The 23,508-nt window shown below is 43.6% G+C and overlaps 23 non-coding genes across 23 annotated transcripts; 5 read left to right on the forward strand and 18 right to left on the reverse strand.

The window, feature by feature from the left end:
- Positions 1–1,155: 1,155 nt before the first annotated feature.
- Positions 1,156–1,227, reverse strand: TRNAT-CGU (transfer RNA threonine (anticodon CGU)). Its single transcript has one exon. It is a non-coding gene; the product is annotated as a tRNA-Thr (tRNA).
- A 546-nt stretch (positions 1,228–1,773) lies between these two features.
- TRNAS-GCU (transfer RNA serine (anticodon GCU)) lies at positions 1,774–1,855 on the reverse strand. Its single transcript has one exon. It is a non-coding gene; the product is annotated as a tRNA-Ser (tRNA).
- A 1,762-nt stretch (positions 1,856–3,617) lies between these two features.
- On the forward strand, positions 3,618–3,712 carry TRNAI-UAU (transfer RNA isoleucine (anticodon UAU)). The gene is made up of 2 exons: positions 3,618–3,655; positions 3,677–3,712. It is a non-coding gene; the product is annotated as a tRNA-Ile (tRNA).
- A 1,488-nt stretch (positions 3,713–5,200) lies between these two features.
- TRNAT-CGU (transfer RNA threonine (anticodon CGU)) lies at positions 5,201–5,272 on the reverse strand. The gene has a single exon. It is a non-coding gene; the product is annotated as a tRNA-Thr (tRNA).
- A 546-nt stretch (positions 5,273–5,818) lies between these two features.
- On the reverse strand, positions 5,819–5,900 carry TRNAS-GCU (transfer RNA serine (anticodon GCU)). Its single transcript has one exon. It is a non-coding gene; the product is annotated as a tRNA-Ser (tRNA).
- A 687-nt stretch (positions 5,901–6,587) lies between these two features.
- Positions 6,588–6,659, reverse strand: TRNAT-UGU (transfer RNA threonine (anticodon UGU)). Its single transcript has one exon. It is a non-coding gene; the product is annotated as a tRNA-Thr (tRNA).
- Positions 6,660–7,681: 1,022 nt separating this feature from the next.
- Positions 7,682–7,776, forward strand: TRNAI-UAU (transfer RNA isoleucine (anticodon UAU)). The gene is made up of 2 exons: positions 7,682–7,719; positions 7,741–7,776. It is a non-coding gene; the product is annotated as a tRNA-Ile (tRNA).
- Positions 7,777–9,264: 1,488 nt separating this feature from the next.
- Positions 9,265–9,336, reverse strand: TRNAT-CGU (transfer RNA threonine (anticodon CGU)). The gene has a single exon. It is a non-coding gene; the product is annotated as a tRNA-Thr (tRNA).
- A 546-nt stretch (positions 9,337–9,882) lies between these two features.
- TRNAS-GCU (transfer RNA serine (anticodon GCU)) lies at positions 9,883–9,964 on the reverse strand. The gene has a single exon. It is a non-coding gene; the product is annotated as a tRNA-Ser (tRNA).
- Positions 9,965–10,651: 687 nt separating this feature from the next.
- TRNAT-UGU (transfer RNA threonine (anticodon UGU)) lies at positions 10,652–10,723 on the reverse strand. Its single transcript has one exon. It is a non-coding gene; the product is annotated as a tRNA-Thr (tRNA).
- A 1,022-nt stretch (positions 10,724–11,745) lies between these two features.
- Positions 11,746–11,840, forward strand: TRNAI-UAU (transfer RNA isoleucine (anticodon UAU)). The gene is made up of 2 exons: positions 11,746–11,783; positions 11,805–11,840. It is a non-coding gene; the product is annotated as a tRNA-Ile (tRNA).
- A 1,488-nt stretch (positions 11,841–13,328) lies between these two features.
- TRNAT-CGU (transfer RNA threonine (anticodon CGU)) lies at positions 13,329–13,400 on the reverse strand. Its single transcript has one exon. It is a non-coding gene; the product is annotated as a tRNA-Thr (tRNA).
- Positions 13,401–13,946: 546 nt separating this feature from the next.
- Positions 13,947–14,028, reverse strand: TRNAS-GCU (transfer RNA serine (anticodon GCU)). Its single transcript has one exon. It is a non-coding gene; the product is annotated as a tRNA-Ser (tRNA).
- Positions 14,029–14,715: 687 nt separating this feature from the next.
- TRNAT-UGU (transfer RNA threonine (anticodon UGU)) lies at positions 14,716–14,788 on the reverse strand. The gene has a single exon. It is a non-coding gene; the product is annotated as a tRNA-Thr (tRNA).
- Positions 14,789–15,252: 464 nt separating this feature from the next.
- Positions 15,253–15,329, reverse strand: TRNAS-GCU (transfer RNA serine (anticodon GCU)). Its single transcript has one exon. It is a non-coding gene; the product is annotated as a tRNA-Ser (tRNA).
- Positions 15,330–15,809: 480 nt separating this feature from the next.
- TRNAI-UAU (transfer RNA isoleucine (anticodon UAU)) lies at positions 15,810–15,904 on the forward strand. Its single transcript has 2 exons — positions 15,810–15,847; positions 15,869–15,904. It is a non-coding gene; the product is annotated as a tRNA-Ile (tRNA).
- Positions 15,905–17,403: 1,499 nt separating this feature from the next.
- On the reverse strand, positions 17,404–17,475 carry TRNAT-CGU (transfer RNA threonine (anticodon CGU)). Its single transcript has one exon. It is a non-coding gene; the product is annotated as a tRNA-Thr (tRNA).
- Positions 17,476–18,021: 546 nt separating this feature from the next.
- Positions 18,022–18,103, reverse strand: TRNAS-GCU (transfer RNA serine (anticodon GCU)). Its single transcript has one exon. It is a non-coding gene; the product is annotated as a tRNA-Ser (tRNA).
- Positions 18,104–19,865: 1,762 nt separating this feature from the next.
- Positions 19,866–19,960, forward strand: TRNAI-UAU (transfer RNA isoleucine (anticodon UAU)). The gene is made up of 2 exons: positions 19,866–19,903; positions 19,925–19,960. It is a non-coding gene; the product is annotated as a tRNA-Ile (tRNA).
- A 1,488-nt stretch (positions 19,961–21,448) lies between these two features.
- TRNAT-CGU (transfer RNA threonine (anticodon CGU)) lies at positions 21,449–21,520 on the reverse strand. The gene has a single exon. It is a non-coding gene; the product is annotated as a tRNA-Thr (tRNA).
- Positions 21,521–22,066: 546 nt separating this feature from the next.
- Positions 22,067–22,148, reverse strand: TRNAS-GCU (transfer RNA serine (anticodon GCU)). Its single transcript has one exon. It is a non-coding gene; the product is annotated as a tRNA-Ser (tRNA).
- A 687-nt stretch (positions 22,149–22,835) lies between these two features.
- Positions 22,836–22,908, reverse strand: TRNAT-UGU (transfer RNA threonine (anticodon UGU)). The gene has a single exon. It is a non-coding gene; the product is annotated as a tRNA-Thr (tRNA).
- Positions 22,909–23,372: 464 nt separating this feature from the next.
- TRNAS-GCU (transfer RNA serine (anticodon GCU)) lies at positions 23,373–23,449 on the reverse strand. Its single transcript has one exon. It is a non-coding gene; the product is annotated as a tRNA-Ser (tRNA).
- Between the last annotated feature and the right edge of the window lie 59 nt (positions 23,450–23,508).

Consider the following 23,508-nt stretch of genomic DNA (forward strand, 5'->3'; position numbering starts at 1 on the left):
GCATTATCGCCTTTGAAGCAAACCTCTGAGAATAAATACCCTTTCACTAATCAGGCAGTCACTTTGATAAAATCAAGCAGAACAAGGATGCTGATAGGAACTCGCCTCATTTGCATATGGGCTAGGGCTTCTGGGAGCCATGAGAATTAGGAGTTGAAGGTTTTGCAGATCGAGATTGCTAAAGGGCTGGGCATTTGCACAGACCTCTCCATGCCTGATTGGTGCCGAAGGTTAGTTGCAAGTGGTCCCCTGCTCACCCTACCTTACACAGGGCCATGCCCAGTTAGGCCCCTCAGGGCTAGGCCCGGCAGGGCTAGGCCCGGCAGGGCTAAGCCCGGCGTTTGTCAGGCGTTCGTCAGGCGAAGTGCCTGGACCCCTGCTCATCATACCTCAGAATCTGGTCTAGCTATTGCAGACATGGGGAATGGTGCTTATATCCCATTGACAGCGCCCACAAGCTGCATACTAATAGCCAATGATGTGTGAATGCGGTCAGGGTAGCAGACATATAGAACAATTGGGTGGGTTCGCTTCCGAACTGGATGCACAGGAGCAGGAGAGAATGGCTGTTGGCGATGTATGCAACTTGCTCTGCGTGAACACATCTACCGACCCCTTCCCCTACACACACGGGCACATACACACACACACACACACATAGCCATTGGAGCTATGCAGAGCTAATCAGAAAGATTGGTAATCATTAGAACATGAAAGATATGTGTTCATTTTTTATTAAACTTGTGGACTCCCGCAGAAACGGAGGGACTCACATCTCTAATTGAGGCTTGCTTACCTCTATACAAATGTGTTTGCTGGCTGTCTTTCTTCAACTGGTATGTGCGGTTGTGTCTGTCTTTGTCTTTCAACACGCCTGGCACGTTTACATTATCAAAGAGATGATTGTATGGAGATGGGGAACACCCCTCCGTTGCATTGTGAACTTGAACAGTCTTTTCACCAAAGCAGCTACATGCGACATTGCAAGGTTTTTGTCAGTCTTTGCCTGAAAACATTAGGCCTTCCTCTCGAACTCTATTTCACTCCTTCTGTGGAAGACTTCAATTATGAGGATGCATCCCGTCATAAAAGGTTCTCTGTAGATGGTGCAACTCTGGCTTCTCTTCCCCGTGCTTTTTGAAAATAATCCGCCCGAGGCCCTGATGAGGTTTGAACTCATGACCCCTGGTTTACGAGACCAGTGCTCTGCCACTGAGCTACAAGGCCACCTGCTGCTTGCTCACAGCCAACAACAGAAAGTGCAAAGAAACCATGGGTTTTACCTAGGTAGATCTCCAGGTATATGAATTTCTGGTTGTGTAAAAATGGCTGTATATCTCTGCATGTGTTCAGTACGTCATCATACATCTGATTTGCGAAAGCGTGTGTGCTTATGTTGGTGATACATTGTCGGTATGCGTTTGAGTATGTACTTTTACGGGTATGTATGTATTGAGTACAATGCTGAACAGGTTCATGAGTTTAGATAGCAGGTCAGAATGATGGCAAAAGGAACATGTAAAAGGCAGACAACTAAAAGAAAAAAGAATTTGGGATGTAAGCTTGGGAGTTTACTAACTGCGCTGATTTTGGCTCCTATAATAGTAAAGAATGGAAACCTACGAGGAAAGTCTTTGACTAATTTCATTCTCCGCCTGCACCAATGAACTTATTTTTACATCTCTATTTCCATATCTGTACTCATTCCTGTCTTTCACAGGGAGGTTGAAAGACTTTGGTCTATGTTTAAATGCAGACTATAAAGAAAAAATACGACGAAGGTGGGATTCGAACCCACGCGTGCAGAGCACAATGGATTAGCAGTCCATCGCCTTAACCACTCGGCCACCTCGTCTGTTTGGGAACGGTGCTCGAGTCCCATGCTTAAAGAAGAGATAAAACAATGGTGGTGCAAAGTCAGTGAAAAATAGATCATGTTTGTCATAATAGAAACAAGATCGTTGACTCGTTCTTCCTTACCCGGCCATTGATAGATAAACACATCAAGTTGAAGTTCAGAAAAATATAACAAGAGCTCCTGGAGGGTTCACAACACTAATCCAGAGGAAGGTGCTTGAGCTTCCGTATGGCACACCATTAGTAGTAAAACCAGCATAACGCAAGCTCCAGTTTCCCAGTGTTTGGCATCATTCAACGTTTCCAGCCAAGATCAAAGTTCAGATGCTGCTGCTTCCTGTGATGTCATTGAATTTAAATAGTGAGTGATGGCAATAACCCTTTTCCAATTAAATTTTGCCACATCAACGTCCCTGAAAATAGAGAAAGGCGTGCAACCCAGAACCGCTGTACTGTTCAATAGAGTAAGGGCTTCACCGTGATCATCTGCATCTGTCATCACAAGATTATCAAGGTCTTTTTCTTGAAGAAATTAGGTCCAGAAAGCCGACCTTCCCCACAGACTATTCAGACACCTTGCGCTTGTGGCTTTGTTATAGGCCCGAATCCATTGGTAAAAGGTTGCACAGGTACAATGTGCAATATCAGTTCCTATTCAACAATGTTCAAGAAAATTACCATTTGGAGGCCCTGATGAGGATCGACAAGACCAGTGCTCTGCCACTGAGCTACAGAGCCCCTCAGGTTACGACGCATAACAGCAACACAACGAGCACACAACATGATGTTTACTGGGTAGACATATTTGAAGGGTGTGTGAGAATGTATGTATATGATTGTGATTTGACCTGTTTTTTTCTGGCCGATTTTTTGAGGAGCAGCTAATTTGTGCGTATTCCGTGCAATTTTAGGGTGACTAATGAGGAGATGTGATGCGTGAAAGTTGAAAAAAACATGTACATGGCAGCAGAGAGACAATATGGATATTACCTTTGCTTTTTTAAATTTCTATCCGGATTCTGGCTCAAAGGGTAGTCAAGCACAGCAGATTGCATTCCTGCCAGTAACACGACAACCTTGTTTGTGTCCTTCTTAATCAACTAACATGCATATTTTCACTTTTGTCTGTATGTTCTTTGAAAGCCAATGGCAATGGTGCTTAGAGCAATGCAGATGTTTAAAAAAGATTTCAAAAGTTAAAATCGACAAAGGTGGGATTCGAAACCACGCGTGTACAGTAGATTAGCAGTCTATCCCCTTAACCACTCGGCCACCTCGTCTACAGGGATTATGTTAGGCATTCAAGTCTTTACAGGTAATAACACAAACATCTTCAAAATAGAACCACAATGCGTTCCTTGTTGAGGTACATCCAGCCGTTTGCAGGAAAACTGCCTCACTTGCTGTTGAGAAAAATTCATCAAAGTCCTGGGGTGTTTATAGGCATCGCCAAGATGACATTGGGAGGTGTTTCAATTGACACGTGTTGAATATGAGGAAGAGCATCATGCTGGCTCCAGTGGCACTGCCTGCAGCATGACAAAAATGTAGAAGGGACATTTGACTGCACCATTGGCTGAACATCAGTGGCAAAGTGTATATCAGGCTAAAAGGTAAGCTCCAGTGGCACAATATGGGCACTACAAGGCACCCATAATTTGGTGTCAGCTAAAAAGACAATGCCAGAGCTTGTGGGTGCTTTTGTACACTTGTGTGTGTGTTTGTGGGTGTAGTTTCATGTCGAAAACCAAAACACAGCAGCTCCAGTGGCGCAATCGGTTAGCGCGCGGTACTTATACAGCAGTACATGCAGTGAGCAATGCCGAGGTTGTGAGTTCAAGCCTCACCTAGAGCAACTTTGGAACTTTTTACTAATTCACCTCAAAACTGAATTATTGAACCAATAAATGTTCTGGACATTTTTTGGTTCACCTCAAGGTTTCCTTGATTGTCAGTTAATGTTGTATGACAGCTCCTCTGCCTTTTAGACATGGAATACTCATTGCAAGTTATTTATGGGGTGTTTGCGCTTTAAATACAGCTACGGAGGGTTTTTGAAAATAGAACAGAAAATAAAAAATGTCAACTGTTATTATACTCCATTTTCTGCTGAGCACCACGTACGGAAGACATTTGTAAAGGTAGAAAAAGGGTTACTGGAGTAGGATCCAGGAGACAATATCAACTTACAAAGAATAATGTTGTCTATTTACTGCATTATCGCCTTTGAAGCAAACCTCTGAGAATAAATACCCTTTCACTAATCAGGCAGTCACTTTGATAAAATCAAGCAGAACAAGGATGCTGATAGGAACTCGCCTCATTTGCATATGGGCTAGGGCTTCTGGGAGCCATGAGAATTAGGAGTTGAAGGTTTTGCAGATCGAGATTGCTAAAGGGCTGGGCATTTGCACAGACCTCTCCATGCCTGATTGGTGCCGAAGGTTAGTTGCAAGTGGTCCCCTGCTCACCCTACCTTACACAGGGCCATGCCCAGTTAGGCCCCTCAGGGCTAGGCCCGGCAGGGCTAAGCCCGGCGTTTGTCAGGCGAAGTGCCTGGACCCCTGCTCATTATACCTCAGAATCTGGTCTAGCTATTGCAGACATGGGGAATGGTGCTTATATCCCATTGACAGCGCCCACAAGCTGCATACTAATAGCCAATGATGTGTGAATGCGGTCAGGGTAGCAGACATATAGAACAATTGGGTGGGTTCGCTTCCGAACTGGATGCACAGGAGCAGGAGAGAATGGCTGTTGGCGATGTATGCAACTTGCTCTGCGTGAACACATCTACCGACCCCTTCCCCTACACACACGGGCACATACACACACACACACACACATAGCCATTGGAGCTATGCAGAGCTAATCAGAAAGATTGGTAATCATTAGAACATGAAAGATATGTGTTAATTTTTTATTAAACTTGTGGACTCCCGCAGAAACGGAGGGACTCACATCTCTAATTGAGGCTTGCTTACCTCTATACAAATGTGTTTGCTGGCTGTCTTTCTTCAACTGGTATGTGCGGTTGTGTCTGTCTTTGTCTTTCAACACGCCTGGCACGTTTACATTATCAAAGAGATGATTGTATGGAGATGGGGAACACCCCTCCGTTGCATTGTGAACTTGAACAGTCTTTTCACCAAAGCAGCTACATGCGACATTGCAAGGTTTTTGTCAGTCTTTGCCTGAAAACATTAGGCCTTCCTCTCGAACTCTATTTCACTCCTTCTGTGGAAGACTTCAATTATGAGGATGCATCCCGTCATAAAAGGTTCTCTGTAGATGGTGCAACTCTGGCTTCTCTTCCCCGTGCTTTTTGAAAATAATCCGCCCGAGGCCCGGATGAGGTTTGAACTCATGACCCCTGGTTTACGAGACCAGTGCTCTGCCACTGAGCTACAAGGCCACCTGCTGCTTGCTCACAGCCAACAACAGAAAGTGCAAAGAAACCATGGGTTTTACCTAGGTAGATCTCCAGGTATATGAATTTCTGGTTGTGTAAAAATGGCTGTATATCTCTGCATGTGTTCAGTACGTCATCATACATCTGATTTGCGAAAGCGTGTGTGCTTATGTTGGTGATACATTGTCGGTATGCGTTTGAGTATGTACTTTTACGGGTATGTATGTATTGAGTAGGATGCTGAACAGGTTCATGAGTTTAGATAGCAGGTCAGAATGATGGCAAAAGGAACATGTAAAAGGCAGACAACTAAAAGAAAAAAGAATTTGGGATGTAAGCTTGGGAGTTTACTAACTGCGCTGATTTTGGCTCCTATAATAGTAAAGAATGGAAACCTACGAGGAAAGTCTTTGACTAATTTCATTCTCCGCCTGCACCAATGAACTTATTTTTACATCTCTATTTCCATATCTGTACTCATTCCTGTCTTTCACAGGGAGGTTGAAAGACTTTGGTCTATGTTTAAATGCAGACTATAAAGAAAAAATACGACGAAGGTGGGATTCGAACCCACGCGTGCAGAGCACAATGGATTAGCAGTCCATCGCCTTAACCACTCGGCCACCTCGTCTGTTTGGGAACGGTGCTCGAGTCCCATGCTTAAAGAAGAGATAAAACAATGGTGGTGCAAAGTCAGTGAAAAATAGATCATGTTTGTCATAATAGAAACAAGATCGTTGACTCGTTCTTCCTTACCCGGCCATTGATAGATAAACACATCAAGTTGAAGTTCAGAAAAATATAACAAGAGCTCCTGGAGGGTTCACAACACTAATCCAGAGGAAGGTGCTTGAGCTTCCGTATGGCACACCATTAGTAGTAAAACCAGCATAACGCAAGCTCCAGTTTCCCAGTGTTTGGCATCATTCAACGTTTCCAGCCAAGATCAAAGTTCAGATGCTGCTGCTTCCTGTGATGTCATTGAATTTAAATAGTGAGTGATGGCAATAACCCTTTTCCAATTAAATTTTGCCACATCAACGTCCCTGAAAATAGAGAAAGGCGTGCAACCCAGAACCGCTGTACTGTTCAATAGAGTAAGGGCTTCACCGTGATCATCTGCATCTGTCATCACAAGATTATCAAGGTCTTTTTCTTGAAGAAATTAGGTCCAGAAAGCCGACCTTCCCCACAGACTATTCAGACACCTTGCGCTTGTGGCTTTGTTATAGGCCCGAATCCATTGGTAAAAGGTTGCACAGGTACAATGTGCAATATCAGTTCCTATTCAACAATGTTCAAGAAAATTACCATTTCGAGGCCCTGATGAGGATCGAACTCACGACCCCTGGTTTACAAGACCAGTGCTCTGCCACTGAGCTACAGAGCCCCTCAGGTTACGACGCATAACAGCAACACAACGAGCACACAACATGATGTTTACTGGGTAGACATATTTGAAGGGTGTGTGAGAATGTATGTATATGATTGTGATTTGACCTGTTTTTTTCTGGCCGATTTTTTGAGGAGCAGCTAATTTGTGCGTATTCCGTGCAATTTTAGGGTGACTAATGAGGAGATGTGATGCGTGAAAGTTGAAAAAAACATGTACATGGCAGCAGAGAGACAATATGGATATTACCTTTGCTTTTTTAAATTTCTATCCGGATTCTGGCTCAAAGGGTAGTCAAGCACAGCAGATTGCATTCCTGCCAGTAACACGACAACCTTGTTTGTGTCCTTCTTAATCAACTAACATGCATATTTTCACTTTTGTCTGTATGTTCTTTGAAAGCCAATGGCAATGGTGCTTAGAGCAATGCAGATGTTTAAAAAAGATTTCAAAAGTTAAAATCGACAAAGGTGGGATTCGAAACCACGCGTGTACAGTAGATTAGCAGTCTATCCCCTTAACCACTCGGCCACCTCGTCTACAGGGATTATGTTAGGCATTCAAGTCTTTACAGGTAATAACACAAACATCTTCAAAATAGAACCACAATGCGTTCCTTGTTGAGGTACATCCAGCCGTTTGCAGGAAAACTGCCTCACTTGCTGTTGAGAAAAATTCATCAAAGTCCTGGGGTGTTTATAGGCATCGCCAAGATGACATTGGGAGGTGTTTCAATTGACACGTGTTGAATATGAGGAAGAGCATCATGCTGGCTCCAGTGGCACTGCCTGCAGCATGACAAAAATGTAGAAGGGACATTTGACTGCACCATTGGCTGAACATCAGTGGCAAAGTGTATATCAGGCTAAAAGGTAAGCTCCAGTGGCACAATATGGGCACTACAAGGCACCCATAATTTGGTGTCAGCTAAAAAGACAATGCCAGAGCTTGTGGGTGCTTTTGTACACTTGTGTGTGTGTTTGTGGGTGTAGTTTCATGTCGAAAACCAAAACACAGCAGCTCCAGTGGCGCAATCGGTTAGCGCGCGGTACTTATACAGCAGTACATGCAGTGAGCAATGCCGAGGTTGTGAGTTCAAGCCTCACCTAGAGCAACTTTGGAACTTTTTACTAATTCACCTCAAAACTGAATTATTGAACCAATAAATGTTCTGGACATTTTTTGGTTCACCTCAAGGTTTCCTTGATTGTCAGTTAATGTTGTATGACAGCTCCTCTGCCTTTTAGACATGGAATACTCATTGCAAGTTATTTATGGGGTGTTTGCGCTTTAAATACAGCTACGGAGGGTTTTTGAAAATAGAACAGAAAATAAAAAATGTCAACTGTTATTATACTCCATTTTCTGCTGAGCACCACTTACGGAAGACATTTGTAAAGGTAGAAAAAGGGTTACTGGAGTAGGATCCAGGAGACAATATCAACTTACAAAGAATAATGTTGTCTATTTACTGCATTATCGCCTTTGAAGCAAACCTCTGAGAATAAATACCCTTTCACTAATCAGGCAGTCACTTTGATAAAATCAAGCAGAACAAGGATGCTGATAGGAACTCGCCTCATTTGCATATGGGCTAGGGCTTCTGGGAGCCATGAGAATTAGGAGTTGAAGGTTTTGCAGATCGAGATTGCTAAAGGGCTGGGCATTTGCACAGACCTCTCCATGCCTGATTGGTGCCGAAGGTTAGTTGCAAGTGGTCCCCTGCTCACCCTACCTTACACAGGGCCATGCCCAGTTAGGCCCCTCAGGGCTAGGCCCGGCAGGGCTAAGCCCGGCGTTTGTCAGGCGAAGTGCCTGGACCCCTGCTCATTATACCTCAGAATCTGGTCTAGCTATTGCAGACATGGGGAATGGTGCTTATATCCCATTGACAGCGCCCACAAGCTGCATACTAATAGCCAATGATGTGTGAATGCGGTCAGGGTAGCAGACATATAGAACAATTGGGTGGGTTCGCTTCCGAACTGGATGCACAGGAGCAGGAGAGAATGGCTGTTGGCGATGTATGCAACTTGCTCTGCGTGAACACATCTACCGACCCCTTCCCCTACACACACGGGCACATACACACACACACACACACATAGCCATTGGAGCTATGCAGAGCTAATCAGAAAGATTGGTAATCATTAGAACATGAAAGATATGTGTTAATTTTTTATTAAACTTGTGGACTCCCGCAGAAACGGAGGGACTCACATCTCTAATTGAGGCTTGCTTACCTCTATACAAATGTGTTTGCTGGCTGTCTTTCTTCAACTGGTATGTGCGGTTGTGTCTGTCTTTGTCTTTCAACACGCCTGGCACGTTTACATTATCAAAGAGATGATTGTATGGAGATGGGGAACACCCCTCCGTTGCATTGTGAACTTGAACAGTCTTTTCACCAAAGCAGCTACATGCGACATTGCAAGGTTTTTGTCAGTCTTTGCCTGAAAACATTAGGCCTTCCTCTCGAACTCTATTTCACTCCTTCTGTGGAAGACTTCAATTATGAGGATGCATCCCGTCATAAAAGGTTCTCTGTAGATGGTGCAACTCTGGCTTCTCTTCCCCGTGCTTTTTGAAAATAATCCGCCCGAGGCCCGGATGAGGTTTGAACTCATGACCCCTGGTTTACGAGACCAGTGCTCTGCCACTGAGCTACAAGGCCACCTGCTGCTTGCTCACAGCCAACAACAGAAAGTGCAAAGAAACCATGGGTTTTACCTAGGTAGATCTCCAGGTATATGAATTTCTGGTTGTGTAAAAATGGCTGTATATCTCTGCATGTGTTCAGTACGTCATCATACATCTGATTTGCGAAAGCGTGTGTGCTTATGTTGGTGATACATTGTCGGTATGCGTTTGAGTATGTACTTTTACGGGTATGTATGTATTGAGTAGGATGCTGAACAGGTTCATGAGTTTAGATAGCAGGTCAGAATGATGGCAAAAGGAACATGTAAAAGGCAGACAACTAAAAGAAAAAAGAATTTGGGATGTAAGCTTGGGAGTTTACTAACTGCGCTGATTTTGGCTCCTATAATAGTAAAGAATGGAAACCTACGAGGAAAGTCTTTGACTAATTTCATTCTCCGCCTGCACCAATGAACTTATTTTTACATCTCTATTTCCATATCTGTACTCATTCCTGTCTTTCACAGGGAGGTTGAAAGACTTTGGTCTATGTTTAAATGCAGACTATAAAGAAAAAATACGACGAAGGTGGGATTCGAACCCACGCGTGCAGAGCACAATGGATTAGCAGTCCATCGCCTTAACCACTCGGCCACCTCGTCTGTTTGGGAACGGTGCTCGAGTCCCATGCTTAAAGAAGAGATAAAACAATGGTGGTGCAAAGTCAGTGAAAAATAGATCATGTTTGTCATAATAGAAACAAGATCGTTGACTCGTTCTTCCTTACCCGGCCATTGATAGATAAACACATCAAGTTGAAGTTCAGAAAAATATAACAAGAGCTCCTGGAGGGTTCACAACACTAATCCAGAGGAAGGTGCTTGAGCTTCCGTATGGCACACCATTAGTAGTAAAACCAGCATAACGCAAGCTCCAGTTTCCCAGTGTTTGGCATCATTCAACGTTTCCAGCCAAGATCAAAGTTCAGATGCTGCTGCTTCCTGTGATGTCATTGAATTTAAATAGTGAGTGATGGCAATAACCCTTTTCCAATTAAATTTTGCCACATCAACGTCCCTGAAAATAGAGAAAGGCGTGCAACCCAGAACCGCTGTACTGTTCAATAGAGTAAGGGCTTCACCGTGATCATCTGCATCTGTCATCACAAGATTATCAAGGTCTTTTTCTTGAAGAAATTAGGTCCAGAAAGCCGACCTTCCCCACAGACTATTCAGACACCTTGCGCTTGTGGCTTTGTTATAGGCCCGAATCCATTGGTAAAAGGTTGCACAGGTACAATGTGCAATATCAGTTCCTATTCAACAATGTTCAAGAAAATTACCATTTCGAGGCCCTGATGAGGATCGAACTCACGACCCCTGGTTTACAAGACCAGTGCTCTGCCACTGAGCTACAGAGCCCCTCAGGTTACGACGCATAACAGCAACACAACGAGCACACAACATGATGTTTACTGGGTAGACATATTTGAAGGGTGTGTGAGAATGTATGTATATGATTGTGATTTGACCTGTTTTTTTCTGGCCGATTTTTTGAGGAGCAGCTAATTTGTGCGTATTCCGTGCAATTTTAGGGTGACTAATGAGGAGATGTGATGCGTGAAAGTTGAAAAAAACATGTACATGGCAGCAGAGAGACAATATGGATATTACCTTTGCTTTTTTAAATTTCTATCCGGATTCTGGCTCAAAGGGTAGTCAAGCACAGCAGATTGCATTCCTGCCAGTAACACGACAACCTTGTTTGTGTCCTTCTTAATCAACTAACATGCATATTTTCACTTTTGTCTGTATGTTCTTTGAAAGCCAATGGCAATGGTGCTTAGAGCAATGCAGATGTTTAAAAAAGATTTCAAAAGTTAAAATCGACAAAGGTGGGATTCGAAACCACGCGTGTACAGTAGATTAGCAGTCTATCCCCTTAACCACTCGGCCACCTCGTCTACAGGGATTATGTTAGGCATTCAAGTCTTTACAGGTAATAACACAAACATCTTCAAAATAGAACCACAATGCGTTCCTTGTTGAGGTACATCCAGCCGTTTGCAGGAAAACTGCCTCACTTGCTGTTGAGAAAAATTCATCAAAGTCCTGGGGTGTTTATAGGCATCGCCAAGATGACATTGGGAGGTGTTTCAATTGACACGTGTTGAATATGAGGAAGAGCATCATGCTGGCTCCAGTGGCACTGCCTGCAGCATGACAAAAATGTAGAAGGGACATTTGACTGCACCATTGGCTGAACATCAGTGGCAAAGTGTATATCAGGCTAAAAGGTAAGCTCCAGTGGCACAATATGGGCACTACAAGGCACCCATAATTTGGTGTCAGCTAAAAAGACAATGCCAGAGCTTGTGGGTGCTTTTGTACACTTGTGTGTGTGTTTGTGGGTGTAGTTTCATGTCGAAAACCAAAACACAGCAGCTCCAGTGGCGCAATCGGTTAGCGCGCGGTACTTATACAGCAGTACATGCAGTGAGCAATGCCGAGGTTGTGAGTTCAAGCCTCACCTGGAGCAACTTTGGAACTTTTTACTAATTCACCTCAAAACTGAATTATTGAACCAATAAATGTTCTGGACATTTTTTGGTTCACCTCAAGGTTTCCTTGATTGTCAGTTAATGTTGTATGACAGCTCCTCTGCCTTTTAGACATGGAATACTCATTGCAAGTTATTTATGGGGTGTTTGCGCTTTAAATACAGCTACGGAGGGTTTTTGAAAATAGAACAGAAAATAAAAAATGTCAACTGTTATTATACTCCATTTTCTGCTGAGCACCACTTACGGAAGACATTTGTAAAGGTAGAAAAAGGGTTACTGGAGTAGGATCCAGGAGACAATATCAACTTACAAAGAATAATGTTGTCTATTTACTGCATTATCGCCTTTGAAGCAAACCTCTGAGAATAAATACCCTTTCACTAATCAGGCAGTCACTTTGATAAAATCAAGCAGAACAAGGATGCTGATAGGAACTCGCCTCATTTGCATATGGGCTAGGGCTTCTGGGAGCCATGAGAATTAGGAGTTGAAGGTTTTGCAGATCGAGATTGCTAAAGGGCTGGGCATTTGCACAGACCTCTCCATGCCTGATTGGTGCCGAAGGTTAGTTGCAAGTGGTCCCCTGCTCACCCTACCTTACACAGGGCCATGCCCAGTTAGGCCCCTCAGGGCTAGGCCCGGCAGGGCTAAGCCCGGCGTTTGTCAGGCGAAGTGCCTGGACCCCTGCTCATTATACCTCAGAATCTGGTCTAGCTATTGCAGACATGGGGAATGGTGCTTATATCCCATTGACAGCGCCCACAAGCTGCATACTAATAGCCAATGATGTGTGAATGCGGTCAGGGTAGCAGACATATAGAACAATTGGGTGGGTTCGCTTCCGAACTGGATGCACAGGAGCAGGAGAGAATGGCTGTTGGCGATGTATGCAACTTGCTCTGCGTGAACACATCTACCGACCCCTTCCCCTACACACACGGGCACATACACACACACACACACACATAGCCATTGGAGCTATGCAGAGCTAATCAGAAAGATTGGTAATCATTAGAACATGAAAGATATGTGTTCATTTTTTATTAAACTTGTGGACTCCCGCAGAAACGGAGGGACTCACATCTCTAATTGAGGCTTGCTTACCTCTATACAAATGTGTTTGCTGGCTGTCTTTCTTCAACTGGTATGTGCGGTTGTGTCTGTCTTTGTCTTTCAACACGCCTGGCACGTTTACATTATCAAAGAGATGATTGTATGGAGATGGGGAACACCCCTCCGTTGCATTGTGAACTTGAACAGTCTTTTCACCAAAGCAGCTACATGCGACATTGCAAGGTTTTTGTCAGTCTTTGCCTGAAAACATTAGGCCTTCCTCTCGAACTCTATTTCACTCCTTCTGTGGAAGACTTCAATTATGAGGATGCATCCCGTCATAAAAGGTTCTCTGTAGATGGTGCAACTCTGGCTTCTCTTCCCCGTGCTTTTTGAAAATAATCCGCCCGAGGCCCTGATGAGGTTTGAACTCATGACCCCTGGTTTACGAGACCAGTGCTCTGCCACTGAGCTACAAGGCCACCTGCTGCTTGCTCACAGCCAACAACAGAAAGTGCAAAGAAACCATGGGTTTTACCTAGGTAGATCTCCAGGTATATGAATTTCTGGTTGTGTAAAAATGGCTGTATATCTCTGCATGTGTTCAGTACGTCATCATACATCTGATTTGCGAAAGCGTGTGTGCTTATGTTGGTGATACATTGTCGGTATGCGTTTGAGTATGTACTTTTACGGGTATGTATGTATTGAGTAGGATGCTGAACAGGTTCATGAGTTTAGATAGCAGGTCAGAATGATGGCAAAAGGAACATGTAAAAGGCAGACAACTAAAAGAAAAAAGAATTTGGGATGTAAGCTTGGGAGTTTACTAACTGCGCTGATTTTGGCTCCTATAATAGTAAAGAATGGAAACCTACGAGGAAAGTCTTTGACTAATTTCATTCTCCGCCTGCACCAATGAACTTATTTTTACATCTCTATTTCCATATCTGTACTCATTCCTGTCTTTCACAGGGAGGTTGAAAGACTTTGGTCTATGTTTAAATGCAGACTATAAAGAAAAAATACGACGAAGGTGGGATTCGAACCCACGCGTGCAGAGCACAATGGATTAGCAGTCCATCGCCTTAACCACTCGGCCACCTCGTCTGTTTGGGAACGGTGCTTGAGTCCCATGCTTAAAGAAGAGATAAAACAATGGTGGTGCAAAGTCAGTGAAAAATAGATCATGTTTGTCATAATAGAAACAAGATCGTTGACTCGTTCTTCCTTACCCGGCCATTGATAGATAAACACATCAAGTTGAAGTTCAGAAAAATATAACAAGAGCTCCTGGAGGGTTCACAACACTAATCCAGAGGAAGGTGCTTGAGCTTCCGTATGGCACACCATTAGTAGTAAAACCAGCATAACGCAAGCTCCAGTTTCCCAGTGTTTGGCATCATTCAACGTTTCCAGCCAAGATCAAAGTTCAGATGCTGCTGCTTCCTGTGATGTCATTGAATTTAAATAGTGAGTGATGGCAATAACCCTTTTCCAATTAAATTTTGCCACATCAACGTCCCTGAAAATAGAGAAAGGCGTGCAACCCAGAACCGCTGTACTGTTCAATAGAGTAAGGGCTTCACCGTGATCATCTGCATCTGTCATCACAAGATTATCAAGGTCTTTTTCTTGAAGAAATTAGGTCCAGAAAGCCGACCTTCCCCACAGACTATTCAGACACCTTGCGCTTGTGGCTTTGTTATAGGCCCGAATCCATTGGTAAAAGGTTGCACAGGTACAATGTGCAATATCAGTTCCTATTCAACAATGTTCAAGAAAATTACCATTTGGAGGGCCTGATGAGGATCGAACTCACGACCCCTGGTTTACAAGACCAGTGCTCTGCCACTGAGCTACAGAGCCCCTCAGGTTACGACGCATAACAGCAACACAACGAGCACACAACATGATGTTTACTGGGTAGACATATTTGAAGGGTGTGTGAGAATGTATGTATATGATTGTGATTTGACCTGTTTTTTTCTGGCCGATTTTTTGAGGAGCAGCTAATTTGTGCGTATTCCGTGCAATTTTAGGGTGACTAATGAGGAGATGTGATGCGTGAAAGTTGAAAAAAACATGTACATGGCAGCAGAGAGACAATATGGATATTACCTTTGCTTTTTTAAATTTCTATCCGGATTCTGGCTCAAAGGGTAGTCAAGCACAGCAGATTGCATTCCTGCCAGTAACACGACAACCTTGTTTGTGTCCTTCTTAATCAACTAACATGCATATTTTCACTTTTGTCTGTATGTTCTTTGAAAGCCAATGGCAATGGTGCTTAGAGCAATGCAGATGTTTAAAAAAGATTTCAAAAGTTAAAATCGACAAAGGTGGGATTCGAAACCACGCGTGTACAGTAGATTAGCAGTCCATCGCCTTAACCACTCGGCCACCTCGTCTACAGGGATTATGTTAGGCATTCAAGTCTTTACAGGTAATAACACAAACATCTTCAAAATAGAACCACAATGCGTTCATTGTTGAGGTACATCCAGCCGTTTGCAGGAAAACTGCCTCACTTGCTGTTGAGAAAAATTCATCAAAGTCCTGGGGTGTTTATAGGCATCGCCAAGATGACATTGGGAGGTGTTTCAATTGACACGTGTTGAATATGAGGAAGAGCATCATGCTGGCTCCAGTGGCACTGCCTGCAGCATGACAAAAATGTAGAAGGGACATTTGACTGCACCATTGGCTGAACATCAGTGGCAAAGTGTATATCAGGCTAAAAGGTAAGCTCCAGTGGCACAATATGGGCACTACAAGGCACCCATAATTTGGTGTCAGCTAAAAAGACAATGCCAGAGCTTGTGGGTGCTTTTGTACACTTGTGTGTGTGTTTGTGGGTGTAGTTTCATGTCGAAAACCAAAACACAGCAGCTCCAGTGGCGCAATCGGTTTGCGCGCGGTACTTATACAGCAGTACATGCAGTGAGCAATGCCGAGGTTGTGAGTTCAAGCCTCACCTGGAGCAACTTTGGAACTTTTTACTAATTCACCTCAAAACTGAATTATTGAACCAATAAATGTTCTGGACATTTTTTGGTTCACCTCAAGGTTTCCTTGATTGTCAGTTAATGTTGTATGACAGCTCCTCTGCCTTTTAGACATGGAATACTCATTGCAAGTTATTTATGGGGTGTTTGCGCTTTAAATACAGCTACGGAGGGTTTTTGAAAATAGAACAGAAAATAAAAAATGTCAACTGTTATTATACTCCATTTTCTGCTGAGCACCACTTACGGAAGACATTTGTAAAGGTAGAAAAAGGGTTACTGGAGTAGGATCCAGGAGACAATATCAACTTACAAAGAATAATGTTGTCTATTTACTGCATTATCGCCTTTGAAGCAAACCTCTGAGAATAAATACCCTTTCACTAATCAGGCAGTCACTTTGATAAAATCAAGCAGAACAAGGATGCTGATAGGAACTCGCCTCATTTGCATATGGGCTAGGGCTTCTGGGAGCCATGAGAATTAGGAGTTGAAGGTTTTGCAGATCGAGATTGCTAAAGGGCTGGGCATTTGCACAGACCTCTCCATGCCTGATTGGTGCCGAAGGTTAGTTGCAAGTGGTCCCCTGCTCACCCTACCTTACACAGGGCCATGCCCAGTTAGGCCCCTCAGGGCTAGGCCCGGCAGGGCTAAGCCCGGCGTTTGTCAGGCGTTCGTCAGGCGAAGTGCCTGGACCCCTGCTCATCATACCTCAGAATCTGGTCTAGCTATTGCAGACATGGGGAATGGTGCTTATATCCCATTGACAGCGCCCACAAGCTGCATACTAATAGCCAATGATGTGTGAATGCGGTCAGGGTAGCAGACATATAGAACAATTGGGTGGGTTCGCTTCCGAACTGGATGCACAGGAGCAGGAGAGAATGGCTGTTGGCGATGTATGCAACTTGCTCTGCGTGAACACATCTACCGACCCCTTCCCCTACACACACGGGCACATACACACACACACACACACATAGCCATTGGAGCTATGCAGAGCTAATCAGAAAGATTGGTAATCATTAGAACATGAAAGATATGTGTTCATTTTTTATTAAACTTGTGGACTCCCGCAGAAACGGAGGGACTCACATCTCTAATTGAGGCTTGCTTACCTCTATACAAATGTGTTTGCTGGCTGTCTTTCTTCAACTGGTATGTGCGGTTGTGTCTGTCTTTGTCTTTCAACACGCCTGGCACGTTTACATTATCAAAGAGATGATTGTATGGAGATGGGGAACACCCCTCCGTTGCATTGTGAACTTGAACAGTCTTTTCACCAAAGCAGCTACATGCGACATTGCAAGGTTTTTGTCAGTCTTTGCCTGAAAACATTAGGCCTTCCTCTCGAACTCTATTTCACTCCTTCTGTGGAAGACTTCAATTATGAGGATGCATCCCGTCATAAAAGGTTCTCTGTAGATGGTGCAACTCTGGCTTCTCTTCCCCGTGCTTTTTGAAAATAATCCGCCCGAGGCCCTGATGAGGTTTGAACTCATGACCCCTGGTTTACGAGACCAGTGCTCTGCCACTGAGCTACAAGGCCACCTGCTGCTTGCTCACAGCCAACAACAGAAAGTGCAAAGAAACCATGGGTTTTACCTAGGTAGATCTCCAGGTATATGAATTTCTGGTTGTGTAAAAATGGCTGTATATCTCTGCATGTGTTCAGTACGTCATCATACATCTGATTTGCGAAAGCGTGTGTGCTTATGTTGGTGATACATTGTCGGTATGCGTTTGAGTATGTACTTTTACGGGTATGTATGTATTGAGTAGGATGCTGAACAGGTTCATGAGTTTAGATAGCAGGTCAGAATGATGGCAAAAGGAACATGTAAAAGGCAGACAACTAAAAGAAAAAAGAATTTGGGATGTAAGCTTGGGAGTTTACTAACTGCGCTGATTTTGGCTCCTATAATAGTAAAGAATGGAAACCTACGAGGAAAGTCTTTGACTAATTTCATTCTCCGCCTGCACCAATGAACTTATTTTTACATCTCTATTTCCATATCTGTACTCATTCCTGTCTTTCACAGGGAGGTTGAAAGACTTTGGTCTATGTTTAAATGCAGACTATAAAGAAAAAATACGACGAAGGTGGGATTCGAACCCACGCGTGCAGAGCACAATGGATTAGCAGTCCATCGCCTTAACCACTCGGCCACCTCGTCTGTTTGGGAACGGTGCTCGAGTCCCATGCTTAAAGAAGAGATAAAACAATGGTGGTGCAAAGTCAGTGAAAAATAGATCATGTTTGTCATAATAGAAACAAGATCGTTGACTCGTTCTTCCTTACCCGGCCATTGATAGATAAACACATCAAGTTGAAGTTCAGAAAAATATAACAAGAGCTCCTGGAGGGTTCACAACACTAATCCAGAGGAAGGTGCTTGAGCTTCCGTATGGCACACCATTAGTAGTAAAACCAGCATAACGCAAGCTCCAGTTTCCCAGTGTTTGGCATCATTCAACGTTTCCAGCCAAGATCAAAGTTCAGATGCTGCTGCTTCCTGTGATGTCATTGAATTTAAATAGTGAGTGATGGCAATAACCCTTTTCCAATTAAATTTTGCCACATCAACGTCCCTGAAAATAGAGAAAGGCGTGCAACCCAGAACCGCTGTACTGTTCAATAGAGTAAGGGCTTCACCGTGATCATCTGCATCTGTCATCACAAGATTATCAAGGTCTTTTTCTTGAAGAAATTAGGTCCAGAAAGCCGACCTTCCCCACAGACTATTCAGACACCTTGCGCTTGTGGCTTTGTTATAGGCCCGAATCCATTGGTAAAAGGTTGCACAGGTACAATGTGCAATATCAGTTCCTATTCAACAATGTTCAAGAAAATTACCATTTGGAGGCCCTGATGAGGATCGACAAGACCAGTGCTCTGCCACTGAGCTACAGAGCCCCTCAGGTTACGACGCATAACAGCAACACAACGAGCACACAACATGATGTTTACTGGGTAGACATATTTGAAGGGTGTGTGAGAATGTATGTATATGATTGTGATTTGACCTGTTTTTTTCTGGCCGATTTTTTGAGGAGCAGCTAATTTGTGCGTATTCCGTGCAATTTTAGGGTGACTAATGAGGAGATGTGATGCGTGAAAGTTGAAAAAAACATGTACATGGCAGCAGAGAGACAATATGGATATTACCTTTGCTTTTTTAAATTTCTATCCGGATTCTGGCTCAAAGGGTAGTCAAGCACAGCAGATTGCATTCCTGCCAGTAACACGACAACCTTGTTTGTGTCCTTCTTAATCAACTAACATGCATATTTTCACTTTTGTCTGTATGTTCTTTGAAAGCCAATGGCAATGGTGCTTAGAGCAATGCAGATGTTTAAAAAAGATTTCAAAAGTTAAAATCGACAAAGGTGGGATTCGAAACCACGCGTGTACAGTAGATTAGCAGTCTATCCCCTTAACCACTCGGCCACCTCGTCTACAGGGATTATGTTAGGCATTCAAGTCTTTACAGGTAATAACACAAACATCTTCAAAATAGAACCACAATGCGTTCCTTGTTGAGGTACATCCAGCCGTTTGCAGGAAAACTGCCTCACTTGCTGTTGAGAAAAATTCATCAAAGTCCTGGGGTGTTTATAGGCATCGCCAAGATGACATTGGGAGGTGTTTCAATTGACACGTGTTGAATATGAGGAAGAGCATCATGCTGGCTCCAGTGGCACTGCCTGCAGCATGACAAAAATGTAGAAGGGACATTTGACTGCACCATTGGCTGAACATCAGTGGCAAAGTGTATATCAGGCTAAAAGGTAAGCTCCAGTGGCACAATATGGGCACTACAAGGCACCCATAATTTGGTGTCAGCTAAAAAGACAATGCCAGAGCTTGTGGGTGCTTTTGTACACTTGTGTGTGTGTTTGTGGGTGTAGTTTCATGTCGAAAACCAAAACACAGCAGCTCCAGTGGCGCAATCGGTTAGCGCGCGGTACTTATACAGCAGTACATGCAGTGAGCAATGCCGAGGTTGTGAGTTCAAGCCTCACCTGGAGCAACTTTGGAACTTTTTACTAATTCACCTCAAAACTGAATTATTGAACCAATAAATGTTCTGGACATTTTTTGGTTCACCTCAAGGTTTCCTTGATTGTCAGTTAATGTTGTATGACAGCTCCTCTGCCTTTTAGACATGGAATACTCATTGCAAGTTATTTATGGGGTGTTTGCGCTTTAAATACAGCTACGGAGGGTTTTTGAAAATAGAACAGAAAATAAAAAATGTCAACTGTTATTATACTCCATTTTCTGCTGAGCACCACTTACGGAAGACATTTGTAAAGGTAGAAAAAGGGTTACTGGAGTAGGATCCAGGAGACAATATCAACTTACAAAGAATAATGTTGTCTATTTACTGCATTATCGCCTTTGAAGCAAACCTCTGAGAATAAATACCCTTTCACTAATCAGGCAGTCACTTTGATAAAATCAAGCAGAACAAGGATGCTGATAGGAACTCGCCTCATTTGCATATGGGCTAGGGCTTCTGGGAGCCATGAGAATTAGGAGTTGAAGGTTTTGCAGATCGAGATTGCTAAAGGGCTGGGCATTTGCACAGACCTCTCCATGCCTGATTGGTGCCGAAGGTTAGTTGCAAGTGGTCCCCTGCTCACCCTACCTTACACAGGGCCATGCCCAGTTAGGCCCCTCAGGGCTAGGCCCGGCAGGGCTAAGCCCGGCGTTTGTCAGGCGAAGTGCCTGGACCCCTGCTCATTATACCTCAGAATCTGGTCTAGCTATTGCAGACATGGGGAATGGTGCTTATATCCCATTGACAGCGCCCACAAGCTGCATACTAATAGCCAATGATGTGTGAATGCGGTCAGGGTAGCAGACATATAGAACAATTGGGTGGGTTCGCTTCCGAACTGGATGCACAGGAGCAGGAGAGAATGGCTGTTGGCGATGTATGCAACTTGCTCTGCGTGAACACATCTACCGACCCCTTCCCCTACACACACGGGCACATACACACACACACACACACATAGCCATTGGAGCTATGCAGAGCTAATCAGAAAGATTGGTAATCATTAGAACATGAAAGATATGTGTTCATTTTTTATTAAACTTGTGGACTCCCGCAGAAACGGAGGGACTCACATCTCTAATTGAGGCTTGCTTACCTCTATACAAATGTGTTTGCTGGCTGTCTTTCTTCAACTGGTATGTGCGGTTGTGTCTGTCTTTGTCTTTCAACACGCCTGGCACGTTTACATTATCAAAGAGATGATTGTATGGAGATGGGGAACACCCCTCCGTTGCATTGTGAACTTGAACAGTCTTTTCACCAAAGCAGCTACATGCGACATTGCAAGGTTTTTGTCAGTCTTTGCCTGAAAACATTAGGCCTTCCTCTCGAACTCTATTTCACTCCTTCTGTGGAAGACTTCAATTATGAGGATGCATCCCGTCATAAAAGGTTCTCTGTAGATGGTGCAACTCTGGCTTCTCTTCCCCGTGCTTTTTGAAAATAATCCGCCCGAGGCCCTGATGAGGTTTGAACTCATGACCCCTGGTTTACGAGACCAGTGCTCTGCCACTGAGCTACAAGGCCACCTGCTGCTTGCTCACAGCCAACAACAGAAAGTGCAAAGAAACCATGGGTTTTACCTAGGTAGATCTCCAGGTATATGAATTTCTGGTTGTGTAAAAATGGCTGTATATCTCTGCATGTGTTCAGTACGTCATCATACATCTGATTTGCGAAAGCGTGTGTGCTTATGTTGGTGATACATTGTCGGTATGCGTTTGAGTATGTACTTTTACGGGTATGTATGTATTGAGTAGGATGCTGAACAGGTTCATGAGTTTAGATAGCAGGTCAGAATGATGGCAAAAGGAACATGTAAAAGGCAGACAACTAAAAGAAAAAAGAATTTGGGATGTAAGCTTGGGAGTTTACTAACTGCGCTGATTTTGGCTCCTATAATAGTAAAGAATGGAAACCTACGAGGAAAGTCTTTGACTAATTTCATTCTCCGCCTGCACCAATGAACTTATTTTTACATCTCTATTTCCATATCTGTACTCATTCCTGTCTTTCACAGGGAGGTTGAAAGACTTTGGTCTATGTTTAAATGCAGACTATAAAGAAAAAATACGACGAAGGTGGGATTCGAACCCACGCGTGCAGAGCACAATGGATTAGCAGTCCATCGCCTTAACCACTCGGCCACCTCGTCTGTTTGGGAACGGTGCTTGAGTCCCATGCTTAAAGAAGAGATAAAACAATGGTGGTGCAAAGTCAGTGAAAAATAGATCATGTTTGTCATAATAGAAACAAGATCGTTGACTCGTTCTTCCTTACCCGGCCATTGATAGATAAACACATCAAGTTGAAGTTCAGAAAAATATAACAAGAGCTCCTGGAGGGTTCACAACACTAATCCAGAGGAAGGTGCTTGAGCTTCCGTATGGCACACCATTAGTAGTAAAACCAGCATAACGCAAGCTCCAGTTTCCCAGTGTTTGGCATCATTCAACGTTTCCAGCCAAGATCAAAGTTCAGATGCTGCTGCTTCCTGTGATGTCATTGAATTTAAATAGTGAGTGATGGCAATAACCCTTTTCCAATTAAATTTTGCCACATCAACGTCCCTGAAAATAGAGAAAGGCGTGCAACCCAGAACCGCTGTACTGTTCAATAGAGTAAGGGCTTCACCGTGATCATCTGCATCTGTCATCACAAGATTATCAAGGTCTTTTTCTTGAAGAAATTAGGTCCAGAAAGCCGACCTTCCCCACAGACTATTCAGACACCTTGCGCTTGTGGCTTTGTTATAGGCCCGAATCCATTGGTAAAAGGTTGCACAGGTACAATGTGCAATATCAGTTCCTATTCAACAATGTTCAAGAAAATTACCATTTGGAGGGCCTGATGAGGATCGAACTCACGACCCCTGGTTTACAAGACCAGTGCTCTGCCACTGAGCTACAGAGCCCCTCAGGTTACGACGCATAACAGCAACACAACGAGCACACAACATGATGTTTACTGGGTAGACATATTTGAAGGGTGTGTGAGAATGTATGTATATGATTGTGATTTGACCTGTTTTTTTCTGGCCGATTTTTTGAGGAGCAGCTAATTTGTGCGTATTCCGTGCAATTTTAGGGTGACTAATGAGGAGATGTGATGCGTGAAAGTTGAAAAAAACATGTACATGGCAGCAGAGAGACAATATGGATATTACCTTTGCTTTTTTAAATTTCTATCCGGATTCTGGCTCAAAGGGTAGTCAAGCACAGCAGATTGCATTCCTGCCAGTAACACGACAACCTTGTTTGTGTCCTTCTTAATCAACTAACATGCATATTTTCACTTTTGTCTGTATGTTCTTTGAAAGCCAATGGCAATGGTGCTTAGAGCAATGCAGATGTTTAAAAAAGATTTCAAAAGTTAAAATCGACAAAGGTGGGATTCGAAACCACGCGTGTACAGTAGATTAGCAGTCCATCGCCTTAACCACTCGGCCACCTCGTCTACAGGGATTATGTTAGGCATTCAAGTCTTTACAGGTAATAACACAAACATCTTCAAAA

The sequence above is a fragment of the Ambystoma mexicanum genome, unplaced genomic scaffold (assembly GCF_040938575.1).
Source record: "Ambystoma mexicanum isolate Mex_15411 unplaced genomic scaffold, UKY_AmexF1_1 Mex_scaf46, whole genome shotgun sequence".
Taxonomy (NCBI): Eukaryota; Metazoa; Chordata; class Amphibia; order Caudata; family Ambystomatidae; genus Ambystoma; species Ambystoma mexicanum.